The sequence below is a fragment of the Grampus griseus genome (genome assembly GCF_964374135.1).
Source record: "Grampus griseus genome assembly, chromosome: 11".
NCBI lineage: Eukaryota > Metazoa > Chordata > Mammalia > Artiodactyla > Delphinidae > Grampus > Grampus griseus.
The window spans coordinates 79,927,476-79,944,148 of NC_139005.1; the positions used below are offsets into that span (position 1 = coordinate 79,927,476).

General features: G+C 37.4%; 1 long non-coding RNA gene across 3 annotated transcripts in view; it reads right to left on the bottom strand.

Annotated features, from left to right (window-relative positions):
* LOC309829296 overlaps positions 1-16,673 on the bottom strand; it is a 436,099-nt gene that overhangs the window by 231,704 nt on the left and 187,722 nt on the right. The gene's annotated exons all lie outside the window — the stretch shown is intronic.

Below are 16,673 nucleotides of genomic sequence, written 5' to 3' on the forward strand. Positions count from 1 at the left end.
CCACAGCAAACTGTGAGAGACACTGAGGCTGGAAATGCAAAGTGTCAGGCCATGTAGTAGAGATCCACAAAGACAGAACACCCTTTTCATCTCCACTGCCCTCGATAAATTAAAGACTCTTCTAGATGCAAGTGACAAAAATCTGACCTAAACTATCTTAAACAAAACAGAACTTTTATTGACTTATCAGAACATTCTCTGTGAATCTCCATAGAAAGGAAACTTCTTTCCATTTTAAATTTTTGTATCATCTTCTTTTAGGATTTTTTTTTGGAAGAGCAGAAAGTTTAAAGGCTTCCTACTTGCTTGCCAAATAGCACAGCATGATAAATCTTACAGCACCCAAATTACAATCAGCAGCATCTCTGTAGTTCACACCTGCCTGTGGAATTCCCTTTACAATAAATCAGGTGTATTGAAAAGGCCTTTGTGATGCAGAAGGGAACAAAAGTCACCTGTGTTTTTCAGTTTACTCTAATTTGTACACAAGATATAATTTGCTACACTGCAGGTCTCTTGCTCAAAGAGATTCAAAACAACAAAAGCAAAAATAATCACTACTATTCTGAGTGTGAGATAAGTGATAGGAAAACTAGCTGTGATCAGCTGGGAATTACATTAAATCTAAACCATATGCAGGAGCAAAGAGCTTTAGTAGGGGAAAAGACCTAAAAAATGTAACCATTGTAATCTTTTATTTCATAGATGAAGAAATGAAGTCAGTGGCCTTGTAGTTAACATGGCCAGTTGGATACATAAGGTGATTTTCATTCCCTCCTCAATCCCAACTAGACTATCAGTAAAGGAATACAAAAAGTGTAAACCCAACTGGGCAAAAGAGAACAGGAGAGGAAATACATAGTGGACAGGAGACCACAGGGTAGTGGATAAGTGGTGGTCATCAACTTAGCAGCCAGAGAAATCTGGAAACTAAGTGGCAAGAAAACCTACTTGTGCCTCTAAACCGCAGAAAGCCCTGGGAATTGGTGATACCAGGTATCTCTGAAGGGTTGAAGGATGGAAATGAAGATCCAGAGGATTGGATGAAAGTCAGGATAAGGAGCCAATAAATCTCTTAGGTCACCTTCCCAAATCTACTTAGCCAAGAGATGGTTTATCCTCCACTTTGGCAGAAGGTGGGAGGGTTTCCACTCTAGAAACACTGAACGGGAGAAACTCCATGCTAATGCAACAGAGGGAGGGATGGGGCGCAATGGGGGAATTATACTGAATTAATAATGATGACAGTGATGATAGTTAAAATAGATGTAACTATTTAATGAACACTCATGATGTTTAAAACACCACAAGCAGGTTATAGGCCTTGATTCACTTAATCCTAAAAACTACAGGTATACTCCACTTTTCGAAAGTTTGCTTTACACCACTCCACTTATGAAAGGCCTACCTTAGTATCGGTTTTTGCTAACTGAGAGAAATCAAAGAGGATTTTCACTTTTACAAAGAAAAAAAAAAGATGAAAAGTGAAAATAGCATTCAACTGCCTCAAACCACTTGCAGTGAACCACTGCAGAGGCAGCTGGCAACCCAAGCAGTGAGAGCGGCCCCACCAAGCTCCTTCCCCAGGAACCACACTCAGCATCTCAGCATCAAGCCACCACAGCTTTGAACTGTGTCTGTGAGCATCTGTGCTTTACCTCGGTTTATTTTGCGCCCTTTAAGCAAAATGTTTCCTACGGTAATTGCTTCTTCTCTTTATGCCATTTCAGCTTATGGAAGCCTTCATAGGAATGCTCTGATTTCAGATAGCAGGGGAAACCTCTACCCTATAAAGTAGGTATTACTAGTGCCCTCATTTTACAGATGATGAAACAGGTCAAACAAGTGCAAGGAAGTCACAAGTAACAAAGCAGAACTTTGAAACCAGACAGTCTGATTTCAGCAACCGATTATTAACCACTGTATAGGGGATCATCATCCCCTAGTCATGGTTTCCAGAAAGCCCTCATTCAGATGTACAGCTGCAACAGTAAATTGGAGTATTCATCTTTAGAGCAGTTGAACCACAGAGAAAAGACCTACACGTCCTGCCTGATCCAAGTCACCAGCCAACCTGGTCCACCAAGCACCCAAAGCCTTATTCAACTCCTTAGAACATTACAATTGCATATGAACAGAGAGCCTAGGACACCATATATTTGAGGAAAGTCTCTAAGGTGAAAAAGAGGAACCAAAACAAATTGGAAAAATGGAATTCAGAAAAATCAAAAAGAAACTAAAATATCTTCAGAGAAATAAGAAAAAATACTGCATCCAAGAAACAAGTGCAGAATGCTATTTTTTTTAAAAAAAGAATCTTTTATTTTTTTTAATTTAAAATCTTAAATAGAAAAATCAGAAGTTAAAGTTGAAATTAGAAAATACATAAGAAAAACTAAGAAAACTATATAATCAATCTAGGATTCCAATATCTTATTAATAGGAGTTTTACAAAGGAAAGGGGAAAAAAAAGAGAAAAGGGAGGAGAGAAAAATTACCAAAGAAATGATACAAGAAAATTTCTCAGAACTGAAAAAAATGAAAGGGCCTATTGAGTGTCCAACACAATGAACAACAAAAACAACTCCAAAGTACATTATTAATTTCAGAATATCAGGGATAAAGAGACAATCCAAAAAACTTCAGAGAGGACAAAGAAAACATGTACAAAGAATGAGAAATCAGAACATTAGATCTCTCAAAAGGAACTCTAGAAGTTAGTAGACTGGGGAGAAACATCTTCATAATTCTGAAGGAAAATGATTTCTAAAACAGCTTTGGCTAATTCTCCAACCTTTCCTGCTCTTCCCTACCCTATCCAATCTAACTTGCAACCAGTTTCAATTCAAATCCAGAAGAAATTAAGTTCCCGGGGGCCCATGGACTAACCTGCACTGGATTTGGTTGGTTTGGTGGCAGTAGCTAATACTGTAATCCCACCACTGCTGCTGTCACCATTCCAAGGAATCCAACATCGATTTATATCATTTGTTGCAGACCCAGACTATTCCAACTTTATGATACGTTTCCAAAATCTGATCTTTTGAAACTGGCAAATTAATTTCTATATTTGTTTTCTATTGGCTGCTGTAACCAATTACCACTAATTCAGTGATACATAACAACACAAGTTTGTTATTTCACAGTTCTGTAGGTCAGAAGTCTGGGTAGACGAGACATGGTTTCTCAGCTACTGGTCTCACAGGCTGAAATCAAGGTATAGTCCAACCTGAGCTCTGATCTGGAGGCTCTGGGGAAGAATCTGCTTCCAGATGCATTCCCATTGTTGGTGGAATTCAGTTCCTTGTGGAGGTAGGGCCAGAGTTTTTCTTGCAGACTGTCAGCAAGAAACTTCTCTCAGTTCCTAGAGGTCTCCATTCTCTGCACATAGCCCTCTACATCACAGGGCCAGCAACAGCACACCAAGTCCTTCTCACACTTGGAATCTCATTGACTTCTCTTGCTGCATCTCTTCTGCCTCCAGTCAGAGAAAGCTCTCTGCTTTTAAGGGCTCTTGTGATTAGATTGGGCCCATCCAGATAGTCCAGGATGATCTACTATTTTAAGGTCCGTAACCTTAAATACACCTGCCAAATCCCTTTTGCCATGTTACGTGACGTATTCATAAGTTCCAGCATTGGAACGTGGATCTTGGGGGAACCATTCTGCCTACCAAAATTTCTAAAGGAAATAAACTCAGTTTATTACAGCAATAGATAAATCTGTTTTGTCCCTGACCCCTCACTGGAATAGGAACATTTGTACTTTCATATGCATCTGATAAGACCAGCAATTAACTAATACCACAAAATTTGAGTGCCTACTATGTGAAAACACTGTGGTAGGCCTTGGGAATTCAAAAGTGATTAAAACACAGAGTCCATTCTCAAGATGTTCACAATCCAGTATACGAGACAGAAAAATAATCATAAATACATATGGAAAATTCAGTGTCAGATAAACTCAAGAATCTTTAAAAGCATAATAATGGGGCATCAACCCAGCCTTAGAGATGGGGGAACTTTATCAGAGATGACCCACCTGTCACCTGATGAGACTCAGATCAGAAACCAAGCCATCCAGATCCAGTTAGAAAGTCCAGTACTTATTTCACTGCAGTGCATCACCTCTACTTTGCAAGTTTTCTGTTCAATTTACTTAGCTCTTTGCCTCATTTTTATAATGCATGTGATATAATTATGGATTTATGAAACACCCAAAAGACACCAATTGAGTTTTACTTTTTGCCTTTGAGCTTACTGCACAAAATAGGAGCAAAATTATACCCATACTCAGACATTATTGCTTTGTTGATTTTCGTGTTTCCCAAAATGGATAATATTTTGTTGTTCTACCACAGTCATTAAAAGAAATAGAAGATCTGATCTGTAGAAACATTGTGATTGTCACAGGGAAGCTTCCTGGAGGACATGCAGGCTATTGATATTCTCTCCTCAAGCTGGAAAACGGTCTCTGGAGATCCATGAGAAACACAGAATCACAACAAAGACTGGAAAACAAATTGATGAAATCAGAGATGGCTGCAGACCTGTAAATACCTTTTCACGCTGTTGCCATTTCAGTTTGAACTCTACTTTAGTTTTGCAAATTGATGGAAAAAAATCTAGTTTTATTTCAGTGTGTTTAACTTTTCAGTTAAAGACCAAAGAGTAGGTTTCTACACTCAAAATGGTTCCTTTTGATAGCTTTGTTAAAAATCACAAAGCTCCTTCCCCACAAAAGAGGCCCATTCATTACATTGCAATGTTAGAAGCAAACTCAAAGGAGAATGTGTGACTTTCTTTGAAAGAAGGTTTTAATATTTTCATAAAGATCCTCTCTTCGGCTCCTCAAGCATTTGCCTTTCATTTTGTTTTATTGAATTAGGCTGCAAAGCACTCGAGCATGAAGCTCTTTGTCATTTCTAACCAGGCTTACATTGATTCCACATATCCATATGCCTCGTCTTGGTACATTAATCTATACATCTATTCCACTGAAAAGAAGAACTCTCTAATTTATTATGTAAAAGGATAAGCCACCTCCATAGCCCATTTGCATGCAGGTATGCTTAGAAGTAGATCTGTTTCCTCAGACTTAGAGCTGACTCCTTTAGTGGCATTAAACCAAGGGAAAAATGAAATTATACTATGATTTTTATGGTGGATTATACTACAACCATGACAAAAGCAGGACAAAAATCTTGGCTTTTATTTCTTTAAATATAAGCAAATTTTAACACAAAGAACTCTAAACCAGTATAAACAAAACTCTGCACACACACCCCTTCAAAAATGCAAATCACACTGTTAATTCACCATCTGCAACTCATTTGGGTCAGATTGCCCTTAGCCCAAGCAAAGGATTTCCTGGCGTGGTAAAGTGCATTATGGAAGTGACCCCCCAAAATGTATTTTCCTCCTAAATATTACTCTTCCAAATATTAATAAGGGAAATGTATAAAATAAGCAATAAAACAATCAAGGATTTCAGAGTCGGAAGACCTTAGTTATTGTTTATAACACATTATCAGCTTAACCTTTCTCCAGTGTTCTTGCATTTGAAGCAAGATAATTAATGAATATTTTCTGAAGGCCATCTCCTTAGTCACAGAGAGTTTTTAGGTACATTTTAAGCTTCTCTTTCACCTTATTCTGATTCAGAGGCATCTTTTCTAAGAAGAATGGGTACCTGGTCTGTCCGTTCTGCAAATATCTATTCAGTGTCTCTTCTGGGTGCTGGCATATAGTAACAATCCAGTCAGATTAGTTCCCTGCTGTTGTGGAAGACAAACAGCAAACATGTGAATATATTAGAAAACTTCCAAAGCTGTGAAGGCTTTGAAGAAAATTCAATACGACAATGTGAAGACACTGACTGATGGAGCAACATCAGATGTGGGTATCAGCAAGGACCAGAGCTGAGATCTAAATGACAAGAGTCAATCACATGGAGTTCAGGAAAAAGTAGTCCAGCAAGTGCAAAGGCCTGAGCTGGAAATGAGACCTGAGGCTGGTTCACGCCAGCTGGAACAGGAAGATAATCCATCCTCCACTCACTGAGCCTCTGTTCAGTAGGGCCTAGGAATACAGAGGTGAAAACTTTCATTTCTGTTCTCAAAAAGCTCAGTCTAGTGGAAATGACAGATAAACGATTAGAACATAATACAATAAATGCTATGATAGCAGTATTCACATGGGGTACGGGACAGGAGAGGACAGATCAGGTAGGGTTGTGGAACCAGTCATAAATTAGGTGCCAGCCAACATGGGTTTTCATACTGGATCAACCATTAATTAGCATGAACCTTGGCAGGTGAAAGTCATATTTTCATGCACCCAGTAAATCAGTCAACAAATACTGAGTGAGTATAATATTCCAGGACTATATTAGGTGTAGGGGATCTACATTAGTTAGGGTGCTTTTGGTTGCTAGGAATAGAAAGTCAACTCAAAAATCTAAAAATGGCTTAAACAAAAGAGGAGCTTTCTTGATTTGCCTAACGGACAAGTCCAGGAGTTTGACTTCAAGTACAGTCTAGTCCAAACTCTCAAACAATAAAGCTAAGTCCATCCAACCTCAGAAGTACAAAACTGTAGGCCTTCAGTTATAGATAACTTACTTATATTTTGCACATAATTAAAATTTTCCTGTTCTTTGCAATGGCATTCTCTCAGTTTGATTTCTTTAATTAGCCCCACATCTTAAAAGGGCTGCGTTCAACATTTGGTATTTGATGATCCCATGGGTCTTTGTTGCTGACAACAATGCTGCCATCTCTATGTCTGGTTTATAGTCAAATGCATATGTGTCCCTAATTGCTTTTCTTTTTAATGGAAATTTGATGAGGAAAGTTCTCAGATTTTCTATAACATTCATCATAAAATAACTCCCTGTCCCAGAATTGTGCTCAAAACCTTAAGTCATTTTGGCTGGAGTATGAGTTTTGTCCACACCTATATTTGTTGAATATAAAAATCAATAATACCACCACTCTGTACATTTATCTAATGTAATAATCAATACCAATACCTTTCCTGATATTTACTTAATATAATAATCAATAACAATACAGTTTGTTTATTTGATGCCATTGATCAAGGAAGAACACCAAATCTATGTGCTTTACCCACCCTATGTACATTCAGACTGGGCCATCCACTGCTAACATCTCCCTTCTGCTTCCCACTCTCCAGACTAAAGAGAGAGCATCCTTCAGCTCCTTGTTATGGAAGGCAATGGTCAGTAAATTGTCATATTTTTGTGAGGCAGCCAGCATTGATGGATCCTCTCTCTACATTATTGTAGGTATTGTGAAGGAAACAGAGAAATAGTAAATGATTTACCCCTATATATGTTAGTGTAATACTAGCTGCTGCAACAGATCCCAACAGCCCCAAGATCCTAGTGCTTAATGCATGATAAATTGGTAAGTTGGTTGCTTACCCTATAACAGCATACTGTGGTTATTTATGGTTGATCAAATATTTCCATATAGTACTTCAGAGACCTAGGCCTCTTCCATATTACCTTCTCCTAGAATCCTACAATCCTCTGCATTCAGACAGCATACATGAAAAGAGCATGGAAGACCATGTCATGTGTACAGTGTTTGAATAAGTCATACCTGGAAGTAGTACTCATCACTTCTGCCTATATTCCTTTGGCTAGAACTCAGTCCACATCTAACTACATGGCATGCTGAGAATATGGTCTAGCTATATGCCCAAGAAGAAGGGAATGGACTTGTTAAATAGCCAATCTCTGCCACCATCCCATCCTTGAGTTGCCTATAATTCAAAGAGGAAGACAAGATGAGACAAACGAAGTATTATACACATGATGAAAAGGATTAGACTGGATTAGTCAGGCTTTCTAAGGAGAAACTTTAAAAATGGGTAGAATTGGGGGGGCTTCCCTGGTGGTGCAGTGGTTGAGAGTCCGCCTGCTGATGCAGGGGACACGGGTTCGTGCCCCAGTCCGGGAAGATCCCATGTGCCGCGGAGCGGCTGGGCCTGTGAGCCATGGCCGCTGGGCCTGCGGGTCCGGAGCCTGTGCTCCACGACGGGAGAGGACACGGCAGTCCTGGCCCACGTACCGCAAAAAAAAAAAAAGGTAGAATTGGGGGATAAACATGAAGAACCATCCCAAGAAGTAAAACAATACAGTATAGGCAAAAGCAGAGATAGATATAGGCATGCATTGGGCGGAGGAATATAAAGGGCTCATCTGACAATTGTACAGAATCCATGCCAGAAAGTAGAAAACAACATACCTGGCTAAGGAGACTAGTATGAAAATACCTTGACTAGGACCACTGATTCTGCCACCTTGAACACATGTTTGCCGTGCATGAGGATTCCTCTGATCCAGCCCAAAGAGCCCATCTATTGCCATCTATTTCTAAGTAATCTCTAAATCTCAGCTGACTTTTCAAGTTTGAGTGGAAAATGTTGACATTACCTACAGGGTATCCCTCACTAATTTTGAGTTTCTCAAAGAACAAAGAAAAAACAAATAGCAAATTCTAAGAGACCATGAATAACTTAAGTAACCATTTCACTTGTGGATTAAACTGCAAGTCTTTGTAACACAACAAAACTAAGACGGCACTGAGGATCAGACGCTCCAGTTGAGGACACATAGGAGTAGATAATTAAATTCTTAACCATGGACATGGAGTTACAGCAAAATTAAAGTAGAAATTAAACACCAGTATTTCTCTCTTTGGATTAACCCCCAAATAACCATAGAATCAGGGGGACCACAGCTCTAATCAAATACTCCCTACAGAAGAGGACATTTCTAAAGGTTAATTCACATGGGATCCCAATAGAAGTCCTTATGGGTAAGTATTTCTAAACCTTTTAGGGAGGACTCTCTAGTTGCCAACCTGTTCTGATACTTGCTCCAGTGTTTCAATATGCTCCAACACTCCCCTTGCTAAATTGAGAACTACATCTTCAACTCCAACATGTTTTGTACTCCATGATATAGCACACAAATCAGGACTGTCCTGTCCCCTTGTGGAAATTTTAGGGCAGTGGTTATTTACCTTTAAGGAATTTTGAATTCTGAAAATCCAAAGGAAGCTATGGCTCTTGTCCACAACCCCCCAGAAAAATTCACATAAGCATAGAAGGCATTTCAATTTTATGTGAGGGAAGCATTCCAGAGAACCTCTTATAATTCAAAATCCCCATTTTTCAGCAACAATTTCCCATGGGATCACCATAGACTCCTATGGGGCAGCACAGCATATTAATAAAGACTGTCTGCTTCCTGTACCAACTCAGATTTCCCCATTTTACAGATGAGAAAAATGACACATGGAGACATCAGGCAACTTATCATTTTCCACCTCCAGGAAGTGACAGAGCAGGAGGAAGTGACCAAGCAGTCTACTTCCAAAGACCTTGCTCATACGTATAACCATAGTGAGATACTGTCCCCACTCCCCTGTTCTAATAATACATGCCTTTTATTTAACTTAAAAAAGATAGAAACTAGTACTCCATCTCCCTCCCATGCCCTTTGATCAGGTTAGCAATGAGGTATACCTTCACACATCCTTAGGAAGAATTCCTTACTTTCAAAAACTTAGGCAGATGTGGTACCAAACGCTGTGCCTCCTCTCTCCTAAGCTCAAGCTAGGCCACTTGGTTTCTGCTAATACTAATTACTGAACCATGCATAATGGAGTCCCCATATTTCTTCATTTTTAATCTCTCTGACTTTCAGGCCATACATCAAGACAAAGTCCTCCTGGACCTAGTATCGTGTTACATTCTCCAGACACCATCACAAGAACAGTGGTATTCGCCTCTTAATTTGCTACAGCTCTGGAGTCCCTAAAGTTTGCAGTTAGACACACCACTGGTCAGGGAAAGACTATAATCAAAGCTCTCTCAGTCCAAGTTAATAAAAAATCTTCTTTAGTTTTCAATTTAAATCTCCTCGTCTTGGTTTTTTCTGAGGCTAAAACTCAGGGTCATATCTAACTAAATGGGGAGACAAATATTTTAATTGATTTACTTATTTTCTGTAATCTTAAGCAATCTAACGCCTCACACTTGATTAAGTCAACTGTGTTACAATTCACAATAAACTCAAACATTATTTAACACTTTTTAAATTTAATCCACATGCATATGTTTTCAATGTTGTTTATGAAGCATTCCCTCCTACCACCTCTCCAGAGAGGCACTGTGGCTGATAGGTGCCTTTATATAATTCCAGACTGAATATATAGCTTTAACCACAAGTGGAGGCTTAAGATTATTTTCACTCCCCCATTATCTCTGGCAGCACTTCTCGATCTACTTCAAATAAACACATATTATAAGTAAAAACACTATTTATTTCAACATAAAGACCATGTAGAATTTCTACACTCAAGCTATTCCAAATAAACATGAATATCTAGTAAAAATATTGTGTTTGTTATACAAGTTGCAAATGCAACTATAATATATTGATAGATTCCTTAACAAGCTCTATCACCTTCCAGATAGCAATTTCGCATTCCCATTGGTGTCAAAGAATGCCAAAGCAACTCTATGGCTTAATTCCATATTTTTCCTACCTAAAGTATTGAGTGTGGGATCTGAATTTATACATTATTTAAGTGGTGTAAAAATTTGTAGCCAGGAATTTGACATACAAACTACTCTAGAATCACCAAAAAATATAGACCCCTAGCAAAGACTGGATAAAAGAACCCCATATAGGTGCCTCCTCAACTCAAAGCTCAAACAAGACTCCCCCCGTACGTAACTCCAACTGAAGATGAGCTCATAACACAAAATTGTGAAACACATGGAAACTCACAGTCCTAAGAGAGAAAGCAAACACAATAAATGGGGGGATTTACAGCGGGAAGAACTCAGGTAATGGAGCAATCTAAAATGAAGTCTTTAAAATAAGTATGTTAGTAATGTTCTGTAAGGTAAAGGAAGGAAAAATATTAACAAGACAAAACGAAAATGCTATTAAAAAAGAACAGGCAGACTTGAGAAAGGAAAAAAATTTTTCTAGAAATTTTTCTAGAAAACCATAGTCTACGGCCATACCACCCTGAACACGCCCAATCTCATCTAGAAATGAAAACCATAGTCATTGAAATAATCAATTGATGGCTTAAACAAAAGACTAGACATAACTGAAAACGAAATTAGTGAGCTGGAAGGTAAAGAACTAAGGCAATCACTGGGAACATGAAAAAAATTTAACAAATACAAAGGATAGAATAAGAAGTTTTAGTAAACATATTATAGGGGTTTCAGGAAGAAGGAAAAGGTAATGAGAAAGAAGCAATACTCAAAGAGATAGTAGTGAAGATGTTTCCAGAAATGAATAAAGGCATGAGTCATTAGATTTTAAAGAACATAGTGAGTTCGTGGCAGAATTTTTTTTTTTTTGGCCGTGCCATGCAGCTTCCGGGATTTTAGTTCCCTGACCAGGGACTGAACCCAGGCCCTTGGCAGTGAGAATGTGGAGTCCTAACCACTGGACCACCAGGGAATTCCCTTGGCAGAATTTTTTTTAAATCACAAATCATACTGAAACTTTAGAAAATCTGAAATAGAGACAGTAAAGCTACCTGGAAGAAATGACTGTTTACCTGTAAATAAACAACAATCAGACTGACAACAAGCTTGTCATCTGCAAAAACAGGTTCCAGAAAACAAAGGAAAAACATATTCAGTGTTCTGAGTAAAATAACTGTCAACCTTGAATTCTCTGCCCAGTGAAACTAACATTCAAAAGAGTGAGAGTAAAATAAAGACACTTTTAGACATAACAAAGAATAAAGGAATTTGCTACTTGTAGACCACCCTGCCCCCCACTGAAAGAATCACTAAAAACTAAACTGGAGCAAAAAGCAAAAAAGCAAAGATGGAGTGGAATATAAGAAACAATGGTTTAAAACAAGAACTTGGTTTTCATTTGCAAATCTAAATAGACTCTATAACATAATAATAATCATAGTAACTAATATTGAGGGGTTGTCTAAAAACACAGTGGAGCTAAAAATGTGAGAATAACAATAACATGGAAAATAGGATGGGTTCAGAGGAAAATTGACACGTCCTAAGGTTCTTGCCTTTTTCAGGAAAATGAAGGGGAAAAATAAACCAAATAGCACAAGGGAGAAAAGGTTATGCCATAGTTGTGTTTGGGTTATGAGTGGGAGAAAGGGTGTTAAGATTTCTTTTTCCTAAAGATTCTGACAATAAGACTTCATCCTTCTCAAATGAGATTGATATAAATTGCTTTAAAGTTGTTTTTCAAATATTTTTTCTTCCCATTAGAAGTGACTACCATTTATCTAGAAATTCGAAGAGAATGGCTTTGATCCAGAACTAAGAAAAGTTAACCTGTTTCCTCCTTACCTGTTTGTGACCCACTTCATGCAGAATTAATCATGATATTGTTTCCAAGATTAATATTTATTTCTTTGAGTTTCTATGAGCTCTAAAATCCTCCATCAAAGTAGATAAATTATCTCAGGAATTCCACACACTTTACAAATTAAAAATAAAAATATTTTCTGCAAGAATTGAATGTCCTCCATAATCATTGTAAACAGAAAATTAGATCACGGAAAATATTCATTTGGGGTTTTGCAATAAAGTAGATATTGAAAAAAACAGTATCCCAATGGCCTTTAGACCCTACTGTCAAAAGGAAACAATTCTGGTTGCAGAATTTTGTGATTGGCTATGTATTTATATATCCTCTTAGACTGTATAATCCAATTAAATGCTTGTCGATTGGTTTTAAATGTATCACAGTGACAACATGTTGGGAACTTCATGTTTAAAAATATTTTACTGGGCTTCCCTGGTGGCGCGGTGGTTGAGAGTCCGCCTGCCGATGCAGGGGACACGGGTTCATGCCCCGGTCCAGGAGGATCGCACGTGCCGCGGAGCGGCTGGGCCCGTGAGCCATGGCCGCTAAGCCTGCGCGTCCGGAGCCTGTGCTCCGCAATGGGAGAGGCCACAGCAGTGAGAGGCCCGCGTACCGCAAAAATAAATAAATAAATAATAAAATAAAAATAAAAATATTTTTGCATTAGCTACTGTTTAGAATATGCATCATTTGAAATATAGTTTCCCATAAAATTCTGACTCTGAATGAAACATGGATCCATGCTCTAGAGCTTCACAATTCCCATTTACTGAGCTACTTATTCTAACAGTATTTAAATTTATCTAGTTTTTGGCCTTCGTTTCTGGTCAAGTGTCAAGCAATAAAAAGTGTATATTTCTCAAACAATAAATAATGTTTAATGTTTATCAGATTTCATTCTTACACTTAGACATTTCAATTGATACAGCAAGGTGTCCTGTCTGCACTTAACAGTAACTCTAAGACTCCATCATCTTTTGTCAGTCAAAACAGATTATAGTATTTCCACTTAAAAATGTAGTATCATCTATTTTTCTATCTGTCATCTCTACTTTAAAAAAAGAGCAAATTTTATATATAAAAAAGAATTAAATATCCTAAAAAGCCCTCAAAAATAGCATCTTTTATATTCACCTAAAAGAAAAATTCTCAAGTACCCCTTTCATTTTTCCTGGGAGAAAATCCATAGACAATAAATGTTAACTATAATTTATGAACAAATATTATCAGTATCAGTGCTGCCCTATCACCAAGGAAGTGACTTGGAAAGTCACCTGCAGAATCTACATTCGAGAAAAAAATGTCCATCTATAAAATGATATTTTAGGGATTTGTTGTACTAACTAGCCACTGTTGCCTCAAAGAATCATTTTTACTTGAACACAAGTTGCTAAAAACTTAACTTTGCTTTTTTATTTGGTGCTTTTGAGAGACTAAATTGCAACTCACAAAGACAGCTATTAAGGTCTGAGTGGAAAAATATTTAGATTAAATATGTTCACATTCAAGAATCATTGTAATTGGTCCATTAAACAGCAGCATTGCAGTGGGGTCTATATTTTTATTTGCTCCATTACTTAAAACTAAATAGCAGTTATTATCTATGTTACAGTGGTTAAAGATTCTACAGTTTACATTGCTGAGGTTGAAATTTAGCTTTGTATCAACTCATTGACAATTTCTTCTATTTAATTTATTAAATGATAGATGATAGTTTGGCTGACTTCTCTGCTTTTATATCAAGTTTTTTTAAAAGGAAATTTGGAAAGAATCCAATGAAGAAGATGTTTATATAAGTCGAAATATAATGGGTTATCAGCAATAACAACAATTCCAAAATCTCAATGAAAACAAGGGTTTATTTCTTCTTTGTGCTATATATCCATTGCTGGTTGGCCATGGATCTGCTCCACGTCAACTTCACTCTAGGACCTAAGAATGACTGAACACTCTCTGAGGCAACATAGGTCTCTGCAGCAGGGAGAAAAAAGATAAGGCAAACCATGAGATGGTTATATAAGCTTCTATTAGAAGTGCCACACACCACCTCCACTCTTCTTTTATTGGCCGGAGCAAGTCACATGACCAAGCCTCCCTCAACAAGAAAGAAAATGTGTAATCCTCCCACAGGATGAGACACCACATGAGGGCCATCAAAATACACGGTAAGCAGTCATACAATACATCACAGTGACCATGCCAATATTTTCTATAAAATGGAGGAAAGAATCACTTCAATATGCTAATTGTTTTCCAAGGCAAAATTGGTCCTGTTTCTTCACTGAAGAGAAAAAGTGACTCTCACTTAAGAAAAAGAGAAAATTCCAGATAAATTAAACATATTGACTTGAACCACTGGACAGTATAACAAAGAATGAAAAGTGTTATTCTCACCTGAAAAACAAATTTTGGTTCAAGATTACAAAAATTAAATTGTCCTCTGACTTTCTACTCAATAAGGAATGAGAGGACATAGAATGTCCACTGTACCAGACAGCCTTAAAGGACATGTTCATTTATGAAAAGAAATTTTTCAGAGAAGTCTTCTAAGGGCATTTCACCAAAAGAAGCTTATATTTCAATTTCATTTCACATAAGGGATGGAGAATATGCTTAAGAGGTGAAGGCTAAAAAAAGTGAAGTTTAAACTAATTTAACACTGCCAAAATCAACTGCCACCTCAGGCACCTTTATGATTTGTACTTCAAAAATCTTGAGAGGTTTTCAGAAAGCTTAGAGTATTCATTTTAAGTCTTAAAAATGTTTTGGTGTTGTGGACAACATTAAGAAACCTCCAGATTATAGAACAAATTGTCAGTATTTGAAACTGCCCTTTTTTGCTTTTACTCAAGGAAGTAAATTTTATCACAGCAGTTACTTGATGTGATTATTAAAACAAGGTCACACATTAGAAGCCACGTCCCTAGTTGGCTTAAATGTCAATAATGCTTTGCATTAAGTAGCTCTGTATATTTGCTGACCACTAAGACCTGGCCTCTTTTATGACTATGTGCCAAACCCCAAATTAAGTCAACATGAACCCAAGAGGGCTTCCTAATGTTTGGATTCAGAAGAATATATAAAAACTTTTAGCACCATAATCACAATAACAATCAGTAATGAAAATAAGTTAAAATGTGATGCTCATCCTCAAGCCCATCCATTCAATAAACATTAACAAGCAATTCTGTTCATTCTTCTAAGAAATTTAACATCAGCCACATCAGCTTTTCCCAGAGTACATCCTGTAAATTGGTAGCTCTGTAGGATTTAATTGATATATGAATCTATATGACAAATAGATTCAGTAATCAAATGAGTTTGGGAAACAAAGTTAAACAAAAATAAAATGTTTGTTTATTGAAAAGTTCTCACAGCTATTAAAAGACCAATGCACATCAAGAATCTCCAAGAGAGAAGTGTAGCATGTAGCACTTCCCAAAATTATTTGACCACTGAATCCCTTTTTATTTTTTTGAAGACATCAACAGTGGGACTAGCTGTTCCACACGATACACTTCAAAAAGTTCTGAATTAGACTCTTTCAGATGATGTCTACATTAGATTACTATTGTAAATATTATGTAGAGTTCATGCTTTAGTCACATCTGTTCAAAATTATTAAATCACTCCATTTAGACAAAAAGTGACTAATTAGACAGTAATGGCCATTACACAGCTGATTCCACCATAACACTGCAGATTTCCTTTCCTCCATCATCTTAAGACCAAATTTAAAGAACCTTTGACAATGTGATCAATTGCTTCATTATCAGGAATTTATGAATAGAAAGGAAAGGGAGAAGAACAAATTAATCAATGAATGATTTCATTACCTATATATCATATTTTACCATCCTATCGTATAGAACCGGCCAATGCAAACCCAATCTCAGAGGTCCCTTCAATGACATGGAAACAATATATGTAAATGATAAGAAGCAAGCAGTTTTCCCAGAAAAACAATCTGGCTGGAATAGGGGTTGCTCACATTTTGTGAGACGGAGCCTATCTCGATTTTACAAGGGTCAAAGTAGTAAACAGGATTGAAGTGCTGATAGTGAAGAACATAAGAGCAGATCACCAGCAGCCCTCTTAGTTCAGGTGCAGAGAAGGAACCAATGTCAGTTGACTTATCTTCTTTACCAGTGGGAGGTATGGTATAAAAGGAAAAGTGATGGCAGAATGTCTCTAGTTAATGATGTTATGAAATTATCAAGGCCTGTTGGCCACCAAACCCCAATATCTTCTCAATGAAG